This window comes from Stegostoma tigrinum, unplaced genomic scaffold, assembly GCF_030684315.1.
Source record: "Stegostoma tigrinum isolate sSteTig4 unplaced genomic scaffold, sSteTig4.hap1 scaffold_101, whole genome shotgun sequence".
Lineage (NCBI taxonomy): Eukaryota > Metazoa > Chordata > Chondrichthyes > Orectolobiformes > Stegostomatidae > Stegostoma > Stegostoma tigrinum.
This window is the reverse complement of record NW_026728053.1, coordinates 561,036-570,507: the sequence shown is the minus strand read 5'-3', so window position 1 is coordinate 570,507 and position 9,472 is coordinate 561,036. Positions and strand designations below refer to the sequence as shown.

General features: G+C 44.2%; 1 long non-coding RNA gene across 1 annotated transcript; it reads right to left on the bottom strand.

Moving 5' to 3' along the window:
* Positions 1 to 203: 203 nt before the first annotated feature.
* LOC132207563 (uncharacterized) lies at positions 204 to 9,147 on the bottom strand. The gene is made up of 3 exons (XR_009443573.1): positions 9,050 to 9,147; positions 8,458 to 8,627; positions 204 to 612 (listed from the first exon to the last, which is right to left on the bottom strand). It is a non-coding gene; the product is annotated as an uncharacterized LOC132207563 (long non-coding RNA).
* Positions 9,148 to 9,472: the final 325 nt, after the last annotated feature.

Genomic DNA, 9,472 nt, shown 5'->3' with positions numbered 1-9,472 from the left:
TCCTGACCCGAGATCGAGCAATAATCGTAGGTTGGTTGCCAATGGTAACAGAGATCATCACCTCCCAAGTGACACTGCTGCTTACTACACCTGCTGGGTTCTGGTTAGCCAACCGCTCATGGAAAGTGGCATCCCACCAGGTTTGCCGCCGGTCTATTATGTGCCAGAGGGGAGAAAGATGTAGCTGCCTATGCATGAGAGGAGCAAGGTCAGGATGATGTACCCCTTGAGGGGAGCGACCTGAGGCTGGCGTTCCCCTGAAGGGAAGCTGGTTGGGGCAAGCCGTTCCCTCATCAGTTCTCGAGTCAATGGCCTAGACCCTCGTCGCTTCCACAGGATTACATCCAGAGGCTAAATAGCTGCCTATTCATCAGTGCTTGCAACTACTTCAACTCCGATTCACAGCTGGACCTGCAGGTAAATCTGCAAAACCACTGTCCCAGAGTACAGTTTCTTTGCATAAAAGGCACATTTTCAAGCTAGGAAGTCAAGGTAAACCAATCTCTTCCAACATTTAGAACTTTTGATGTTGGAAATCAGTCAAGTACAAAGTCGCAGCTCATCAGGAACTAAAACAAAGTTGCTGGAATAGCTCACCGGGTCTGGCAACATCTGTGACGGAAAACAAAAACAGCGTTAACGTTTCGGGTGCGGTGACCGTTCCGCAGATCATCAGGGATGTTTATTACTGGAATATTAATTAAGTAGAAACTAAACAAAATTGGATAAAAGGCAGGAGATGGAGAGTGGTGATGCAAGGAAGTTTTCCATACTGGAGGCCTGTTGCCAGCGGTGTTCCACAGGGATCATTGCTGGGTCTGCTTTTGGTTGTCGTTTATACAAATGATTTAGATGAGAATATAGAAGGCCTGGTTATTAAGTTTGCAGATGATACCAAAATCGGTGGTACAGTGCACAGCAAAGAGGGGAAATGCCAGTTTTGAGGAAAGGTCACCGGACCTGAAACGTTAACTTTGTTTTTTCCTTCAAAGAAGCTGCCAGACTTCCTGAGATTTGACAGCAACTTTGTTTTTGTTCGTGATTTACAGCATCTGTAGTTCTTTCGGTAGTTAAGAAGGTGTTTCATGACTCAGACCTTTGAGGAGAAGAGTTGGAATGCCATGTTGAAGTTGTACAGGATATTGGTGAGGCCTCTTCTACACTGTTGTGTCCAATTCTGGTCGGTGTTCAAGGAAGGATATTATTAAGCTGGAGAGGGTTCAGAAAAGAATTACCAGGATGTTGCCAGAAATGGAGGTTTTGAGATTTAAGGTGAGAATAGACTGGGGCTTTTTTCACTGGATCTTAGGAGGTTTCGGGGTCACCCGATGAATGTTTATAAAATAATGAGGGATCTAGATAAGGTGAACGCCAAATGTCTTTTCCCTACTGTGGAGGATTTCAAAACTATGGGGCATAGTTTTAAGATGAGAGGAAAAAGATTTAAAAAGGAAATGAGGGGCAATATTTTTATACAGAGGATTGTTCATATGTGGAATGAACTTCCAGAAGAATTGGTGGATGCGGGTACAGTTTCACTATTTAAAAGACATCCAGGTAAGTACATGAATGGAGGGATATGGCCGAGCGCAGGAGGCAGGCAGGACTACTTTAGTTTGGGATTATGGTCAGCATGGACTAATTGGACTGAAAGGTCTGTTTCGTGTTGTATCACTCTATGACTCTATAGATACAATTTTATTTAAATGCTAGTCTATCTTCTTTAGCATTGATCAAGGGTAGGTTATGGACAAAATAGAGCTTTGTAATTAGTCTGATCTCAGCTGTTTAAGGAGACTGGTGAAGTCTTTGTTGTCAGAAAAGTGGCCTAAAAAGGAAACAAATACAAGATTGGGTTGCCTCTTGAGGTTAACCACAGATCTATGTAAATGTCTGGCTCACATTCAGGAGGACTTTGCAATGTGTGACTTACTAGTGTTTTATACCACTACAACAATCGAATATGATGGATTTGCTTTACAAGAAAAATGGTGAAGGGCTATTTTGTTTCACTTTATAATTTACAACACACTATCAAGGTCATTCATGTATGACAATTGAATGAATCAAATTCCATTTTAGTTGAGGAATCGAGTGGTAATATCAGGTTTGGCCTTTGAAATGACAAGTGTAATGATCCCAGTTGATGGTGATACTGGACAATTCAGATTCCAGGGTGAGATAAATTTTCATTCTCTTTACTGTGGTATTCAATTACTGAAAATGCTCACAAGCGGATGCCTATGTATATTTATAACAGAAGAACACAGAAAATTATTAGATTAAAACCCACGTTTTGTCCTTCTCACTACACACGGTATAGGTGTACAATTCAAACTTAAAACTTGCGCAGCATTCCTCCAGTATAGAATCCAAGCTCACAAATAACATTATTATGTGAAGCCTGTTCAATATTGCTCTCCAGAGAGAGAAAAATGTTTTCATTTTCTATTAATGTCCTCTTATCATTATTTTAATTTTACTTGGATGGATTTCATTTTAACAGCATTGAAACCTTCATTTTTTTTAGTTTTATGAATCACAGAAACTCAGTAAGCAGGTACAGCAGGTATTAAGGCAGGGAAATGGAATTTTGGCATTTGTTGCTCAAGAAAGAGAGTATACAAATACAAAAGAAGGTTGCTGCAACTATGCAAGGCATTAGTGAGTCCACACCTGGAGCCCTGTGTACAGTTCTGGTCTCCTTACTTAAGGAGAGGTGTCATTGTATTGGAGGCAGTCCAGTGGAGGTTCACCAGGATGATTCCAGAGACGAGAATGCGTCTTAAGACAGACAGAGTAGTTTCAGCCTACATTCTCAGGTGTTCAGAACAATGAGAAGGGATCTAATTGAGGGATATAATATGTTCAAGCAGATTGATAAAGTTGACGTGGAAAGGATGGTTCCTCATGTGGGCAATAGAACAAGAGGTCATAGTTTTAGCATAGGGAAAGAAGGTTTAAAGGGATGATGAAAAATTTCTACACCGGAAGGGTCATGAATCTCAGGAATTCACTCCCTGAGAAGGCATTGGAGGGCTGTGACATGGAGCAAATTTGAAGAGGAGATAGAACGATTTTTGAGTTCATAATGGGTTCAAGAATTATGGAGAGCAGGTAGGAAACTAAAGTTGCAGCAGAGATAAGATCACCCACAATCATATCAAACAGCGGGGCTCGAGGAGCTGAACTGTCTTACTCCTCCTAGTACTTAAGTTCATTTGGTTTGGAGCTGTGAACTGTGAGCTGAGAGTGACCTTTGGACTGTGAGCAGCAGCTTATGTGAAAAAAGAAGAAACAATTTGATATTTGTTTATGAGGCTAGGTCTGGAGGTTAATTGCAGGTCAATTCTTCTTCCAAGAAAACTCTGTTGATGAGTCACGAGCAAAGAGAAACCAATATTGAACTGTCTTTAAATCAGAAGGATTGTCCCTGCAAAAGCTACAGGACAGACGTTTGATTGCCAACTGGTTGTCCTCCCATGATCAACTTATTCTAAGTTAAGAGGTCCTCTGTTACAAGTAATAATTAAATATCCCCCAAAGCCTACTGAAAGGTATTTGCATAGCTCAATGTTTTCAGAAACCAAGACAGAAGCTCAAAAATTACTGGAAATGCTCAGCGAGTCTGGCAGCATCTATGGACAGAAGTTAGAATTAACATTTCAGATCCTGTGACACTTAGAAATAAGGAATTCTGAGGAAAGGTAATACGACCCAAAATGTTAACTCTGTTTTCTCTCCATAGATGCTGCCAGATCTGCTGGTTTTTTACAGCAACTTCTGTTTTTGTTTCTGATTTACAGCATCTGTAGATTGTTCAGATTTTAACTTAACATACAATCTCATCTGACTGTGAGATTTTAGATGATGGACAAAAACAAAATTTCTGGAAAAGCTCAGCAGGTCTGAAAACATCTGTGAAGGCAAAAAAGAGGTACGATGTCAGATCTGGTGGCCCTTCCTCAGAGCTGATCAGAAGAAGGGTTGACAGATCTGAAATCTTACTTCTTTTTTTCCTTCACAGATGCTGCTGGACCTGCTGAGCTTTTCCAGCAGCTTTGTTTTTGTTCCTGATTTACAGCATCCACAGTTCTTTCCATTTTAAAGATCATGCAGTCTGGTTAAGTAAACTGGCCAGTTACACTTGATTTAGTTTTTTCCCTTTGATACATTCCTTAATTATATCTGTTTGTGTGTCTTTCTGTCTTTGCTAGAATTGGGGCTAGAATCAAAGAAGATGATGTTTAAGTCATAGGCGTTCGTCAGAATACCTTTTTGCTTAACTTTTTTTAAAAAAGATACTATATTGTTCATGAACTGTAAAATCTTTTGTTTTGGCTATAAACCTGGTGTCAGGTATTGTTATTCACAAAGTCTGGCACTGGCTTTTCAAAAAATCTGATTAGGAAACATTGGGATCAATTTTGAACGTCACTAAATACTTTATATCAATGAGTCGCAAATATAGACAGGGAAGCTGATTGAATACGGCTGTGACTTCAGGTCATAAAATCAGTCATAACATACTTATATTAAATAAATAAAGACATTCCATCACATTCTCTTACCAATCAAGTTCACTTTGATTGTGACATTAATTTCTCTCCGTATTTGTTCTTGATAAAGCAACCACATTGATATTGTCTCTAATTCAGATAAGTGGGCAAGGTAAGGGCACTGTGACAGTCAGCCAGTGTCACTCAGAACAGCGGATGAGGGCTCTGTGACAGGCAGTGTTACTGAGAGGAGGGAGTGAGAGGCCTGTGACAGTCAGTCAGTGATTCTGAGAGGAGGGGTTTAGGGCCGGGAGATAGTCAGAGTTACCAAGAGGAGCAGTTGAGGGCCCTGTGACGGGCCGTGTTACTGAGAGGAGTGGGTGAGGGCCCTGCGACAGGCAGTCTTACTCAGAGGAACGGCTAAGGTCCCTGTGACGGGCAGTGTTACTGAGAGGAGCGGGTGACGGCCCTGTGATGGGCAGTGTTACTGAGAGGAGCGGCTGAGGGCCCTGTGACAGTCTGTCAGTGTTACTGAGGGCAACGGGTGAGCACCCTGTGACAGGCAGTCAGTGTTACTGAGAGGAGGGGGTGAGGGCCCTGTGCAGTCAGTCAATGTTACTGAGAGGAGCGGGTGAGGATCCTGTGACTGGCAGTGTTACTGAAAGGAGGGGGTGAGGGCACGGTGGCGGACTGTGTTAAAGAGAGGAGGGGGTGAGGGCCCTGTGACAGTCAGTCAGTGTAACGGAGAGGAGCAGGTGAGGGCCCTGTGGCAGACAGTATTACTGAGAGGAGTGGGTGAGGGCCCTGTGACGGACAGTGTTACTGAGGAAGGGGGTGAGCGCCCTGTGACAGTCAGTCAGTGTTACTGCGAGCAGCGGGTGAGGGGTCTGTGACAGGTAGTGTTAATGAGAGGAGTGGGGGGTGAGGGCCCTGTACTGTCAGTCAATGTTACTGAGAGGAGAGGGTGAGGGCCCTGTGACAGGCAGTCAATGTTACGGAGAGGAGTGGGTGAGGGCTCTGTGACAGGCAGTATTACTGAGATGCACGGGTGAGGGCCCTGTGACAGGCAGTGTTACTGAGAGGAGTGGGTGAGGGGTCTGTGACAGTTGTGTTACTTAGAGGAGTGGGTGAGGGCGCTGTGACGGGCAGTGTTACTGAGAGGAGCGGGTGAGGGCCCAGTGACAGTCAGGGGATGTTACTGAGAGGAGTGGGTGAGCGCCCTTTCCAATCAGTCAGTGTTACTGAGACGAGCGGGTGAGGGCCCTGTGACAGTCAGTCAGTGTAACAGAGGAGCGGGTGAGAGCCCTGTGACAGTCAGTGTTACTGAGAGGAGCGGGTAAGGTCCCTGTGACGGGCAGTGTTACTGAGAGGAGCAGGTAAGGTCCCTGTGACGGGCAGTGTTACTGAAAGGAGCGGGTGAGGGCCCTGTGACAGGCAGTGTTACTGAGAGGAGCGGGTAAGGTCCCTGTGACGGGCAGTGTTACTGAGAGGAGCGGTAAGGTCCCTGTGATGGGCAGTGTTACTGAGAGGAGCGGTAAGGTCCCTGTGATGGGCAGTGTTACTGAGAGGAGCAGGTAAGGTCCCTGTGACGGGCAGTGTTACTGAGAGGAGCGGGTAAGGTCCCTGTGACGGGCAGTGTTACTGAGAGGATCGCGTGAGGGTTCTGTGACAGGCAGTGTTACTGAGAGGAGCGCGTGAGGGCCCTGTAACTGGCAGTGTGACTGAGCGGAGCGGTGAGCGCTCTGTGACAGTCTGAGGGCACTGTGACGGAGTGTGTTACTGAGGGGAGGGGGTGAGGGCCCTGTGACAGTCAGTCAGTGCATAACTGAGAGGAGCAGGTGAGGGCCCTGTGGCAAGCAGTATTACTGAGAGGAGTGGGTGATGTCCCTGTGACGGGCAGTGTTACTGAGAGGAGGGGGCGAGGGCCCTGTGACGGGCAGTATTACTGAGAGGAGGGGGCGAGGGCCCTGTGACGGGCAGTATTACTGAGAGGAGGGGGTGAGGGCCCTGTGACGGGCAGACAGTGTTACTGAGAGCAGAGGGTTGGCCCAGTGACAGTCAGAGAATGTTATTGAGAGGAGTGGGTGAGATAAGGCTCTCCCTGAAAAGCAGGCATACCAGCAGAGACCTGAGAGTGAACACCGGTTTTTGTCCCCTACAATTAAGCAGGAGAATGAGTAAATTAAAAGCAAAGATCCGTGTTCTGTTGAGCTAAGGTATGCCTGGAATTAAGGTCTGACCCATGATTGGTACATCCGACGCTACATGTCAAATGCTGAGTGCTCCTGCTGGTCTGCATGACCATGTGTACAGCAGGTGCCTCTTATTGGAGCAATTTGAGCAACAAGTTGGAGCATTAGAGAGCATTGATGAGTCTGACAGGTTTAGTGATAAAAACCACAAGAACTGCGGATGCTGTAAACAACGAACAAAAACAAAGTTGCTGGAAAAGCTCAGCAGGTGTGGCAACATATGTTGGAGGAAAAAACAGTTTACATTTCCAGTCCGGTGACCCTTCCTCAGAACTGATGGTGGCTGGGAAAACATCAGTTTCTATGCCGAAAATAGGGAGGAGGGTGGGGAGGGAGTAAACAATAGGATAGAGCCCAAAGAGAGAGAAAGACAGGTGGACAGATAAAGGAGTTGCTAACGATCAGGCTGGGAAGTTGTCAATGGGGACTGTTAGTCACTAACAACAGGGAGTGTGTAGTGGCAGGCTGCGTGGTAACAAAGCCTGGTGTGTGGGGTGGGGGCGCTGGGATATGGGAGAGTTTAGGCCCTAAAATTGCAGAACTCAATATTAAGTCTGGAGGGCTGTCAGGTCCCCAAGTAGAAAATGAGGTGTTGTTCTGTCTGCTTGTGCTGGGCTTCACTGGAACACTGTAGCAAGCCGGAGACAGAGATGTTGGCCAGGTTGGTTGATAGTATATGTTTCAGGGTGTTGTTTTGTGATTGAATGCAAGTTTTATGAGGAGAAACTGGTAGGCTAAGTGCGTTTTCCATGCAGCAGAGGAGGCTGAGGGGAAATCTGATCGACGTATTCAAAATTATGAGGAGGCATAGATTGATTGTGAGAACCAGTAGACGAGTTTAAGTCAGGGGGCATAGATTTCAGGTGAACTGTCAGCTATTTAGAGGGGATCTGAGGCAAGTGTTTTCACCAAAAGCGATACAAACATGTAATATGCTGCCTGACAAGGTGGAGAAGGCAGATACGCTTGCAATATTAAAGAAGCAACAGATGAGCATTTAAAGGGCCAGGGTATGGTAGGTAATGACTCAGTGCAGGTAAATGGGATCAGTAGTTTGATGTTTGTTAGTTGGCATTGATGTTGATCAAGTGAGCCTGTTTCTATACTGCATGACTTTATGAAGCAGGGGAGGAGATATCAAAGGTCCTGGCAAAGATTTTTCAAGTCATTTCTGGCCACAGCTAAGGTGCCAGAGGACCGCTCATACTTTTATATAAAAGAAGAAAGGACAGATCCAGAAGTTACAAGCCAGTCTAACCTTGGTGGTAGGGAAGTTATCAGAAAGAATTTTAAGGGACAAAATGTCGCTGCACTTGGAGAAACATGGAATGTTCGGGGATAGTCAGCATGGCTTTGTTGAGGTAATGCCATGGTTTGCAAATTTTATCTAATTTTTATTGAGGAGATATCAGAAGTGTTGAAGAGGGAAATTCATCTGATGTGGTCTATATGTTTTTGATAAGGTCAGTGATAGCAGACTGGTCAACAAAACAAGAGCTCATGGGATCTAAGGCTCAGTGGAGTGTTGGATCCAACATTGCCTGAAAGGCCAGAAGCAGAGGGCATGAACTCTTGCTTTTGGACATCAAGGTCCCTTTGTTTCTCAGTGCTCTCTAGGGATCTACTAGTCATTGTGAACATCTTTCACTTACCAGAGCTCCCAAAATGCATCACTACACATTTGCAACTCTATCAATTGAGATTACCAGATCAAATTGTTATCCATTCAGATGCCACAAAGCTGTCAGATCAGAAAGTAACTGGATTCATGAATGATTCTCCATTTCCCCAAAGTCATTTCATCTTCCCTGTCTCAGGCAAAGGCAGCATTTTGGTATGGCTGATATACATCTAGTGGCACGCAGAAAAGTGTCCTCTGAAAATGAGACACATCAATACATCACCAAAATATGGTAGGACAGTAAACACATGCTTTTTGCTTTTGAATATGGTAATTAAGAACACATTGCAGAACGTAAAGTCATGTAACGTTTTGTGAAAATGAAAAGAAAACATATTTCAAGATGCTGATCTATAAATTTTCTAATAATTTGAAGTTACCACAATCACTAGGTGAGTGGAAACATTTTCAATTGTTCCCACAACATACAATTCTAAATAACTGTCACAGAATCTTCTGTCATGCGCTGTAACATGTTTCTTTAAATAACATACGAGTCCCTGCATTATTTCTCACTCTCCAGTTTAGCATTACTTTATTTCTAATCTCTTACTGCTCTATAAAGCCAAGTGTTCTGCAGAAAAGTGGTTGTTCCTGCAATAGATTAAGTGGCTGACCTGTTTAAACATGAAGGTGTCAGCGCGACTCCTCTGGCCCTTCTATGGGCTGAATCCAAAGCAGTTATGATTGTCTCCTCCTTATCCATTAGTTCATGTCTGACTGCCTGCACGTGAAATTCCATTAAGAAATTATCACCATTTGAAAGCAACACTGTACATTTCCATTTAATAAATCCAATCAATCAGCACTGTCAAAAAAAAGAACACTGATAATTGTATTAGGTTCCAATGAAGTAGTCAATCACTTAAGTTTCTAATATTGAAAGTATATTTAATGCAGAAAGACGAATTACCACCGCAACCTTAAGCAGCAGTCAAACAATGCTGACACAACATGTTAATGCCCATTAGAAGGCCTCTATTTATCAGATATCAGAAGTGTTGAAGAGGGAAATTCATCTGATGTGGTCTATATGTTTT